The sequence below is a fragment of the Coturnix japonica genome, unplaced genomic scaffold, assembly GCF_001577835.2.
Source record: "Coturnix japonica isolate 7356 unplaced genomic scaffold, Coturnix japonica 2.1 chrUnrandom589, whole genome shotgun sequence".
Taxonomy (NCBI): Eukaryota; Metazoa; Chordata; class Aves; order Galliformes; family Phasianidae; genus Coturnix; species Coturnix japonica.
In genome coordinates, this window is record NW_015439962.1 from 25519 (window position 1) to 26894 (window position 1376).

Here is a 1376-nt window from a genome sequence, read left to right on the forward strand (position 1 = left end):
GGTGTCGATGGGGGTGTCCCTGATATGCGTCCATATATATATAGGATATAGGGTCCATATTGGGGTTATAGGGTCAATATCGGGCTTATAGGGTCGATATGGGGTTATAGGGTTTATAGGGTTTTCTATGGGGTCAGGCCAGCTGGTGCGGGGCCTCGAGCATCTCCATGAGGAAGGTGTCGATGGGGGTGTCCCCGATGAGCTTGAAGAAGAACAAATGTTCCAGGCACTTGAGGCCGATGGAGCGAAGGGCCGGAAGGCGGAGCAGCAGCTTGGCGAACCTACAGGATTTGGGGGGAAAAATGGCGATTTTGGGTCATTTTGGGGCATTTTGAGGGATTTTATGGGGTTTTGGGGTCGAATGGGGGGGAAACTTTGGGGTTTTGGGGGCCATAATTTGGGTTTTGGGGGGTCAATCTGTGGGATATTGAGGTCTATCTTTGGGATTTGGGGGATTGGGGTGAATCTTGAGACAGTTTTGGGGTGAAAAATGGCGATTTTGGGTCATTTTGGGTCATTTTGGGGGGTTTTATGGGGTTTTGGGGTTGAATGGGGGGGAAACTTTGGGGTTTTGGGGTCGATTTGGGGGTTAATTTGTGGGATTTTGGGGTCAATCAAGGGGCGGGTTGGGGGGGATTGAGGCGAACCTACAGGATTTGGGGGGAAAAACGGCGATTTTGGGTCATTTTGGGGGATTTTGGGGGATTTTATGGGGTCAGGAGGGGTTTATAGGGGGGAATGGGGGGGATTTTGGGGGTTTTGGGGGTGAATCTGTGGGATATTGGGTTCAATCTGGGGCTTGTTTAGGGGAATGGGGGGAAACTGGAGGTGGATTTGGGGTGAAAAACAGCGATTTTGGGTCATTTTGGGGCATTTTGGGGGGTTTTATGGGGTTTTGGGGGTTTATAGGGGGATTTTGAGGGGGATTTGGGGGGTTTTGGGGGTCAATTTGGGGGAGAATCTGTGGGATTTTGGGGCCGTCTTTGGGGGATTGGGGTGAACCTATAGGATTTGGGGGGAAAAATGGAGATTTTGGGTCATTTTGGGCGATTTTTTGGGGTTTTGGGGGTTTGTAGGGGGATTTTGAGGGGGATTTGGGGGGTTTTGGGGGCGAATTTGGGGGTGAATCTGTGGGATTTTGGGTTCAATCTGGGGGTTGTTTGGGGGTTTGGGGTGAACCTACAGGATTTGGGGTGAAAAAGGGTGATTTTGGGTCATTTTGGGGGATTTTTTGGGGTTTTGGGGTCGAATGGAGGGGAAACTTTGGGGTTTTGGGGTTGATTTGGGGGTTTTTGGGGGGTAAATGATGAGGTTTTGGGGTCCAATCTTTGGGTTTTGGGGGGATTGGGGGGAAACTTGAGGTGGATTTGGGGTGA

The 1376-nt window shown here is 50.7% G+C and overlaps 1 long non-coding RNA gene across 2 annotated transcripts in view; it reads right to left on the reverse strand.

The window, feature by feature from the left end:
• Positions 1–99: 99 nt before the first annotated feature.
• LOC116652671 overlaps positions 100–1376 on the reverse strand; it is a 22791-nt gene continuing 21514 nt past the window's right edge. For both annotated transcript variants that reach the window (XR_004305810.1, XR_004305811.1), the window contains one exon: positions 100–281. This is a non-coding gene — a long non-coding RNA (uncharacterized LOC116652671). The remainder of the gene's footprint in view (positions 282–1376) is intronic.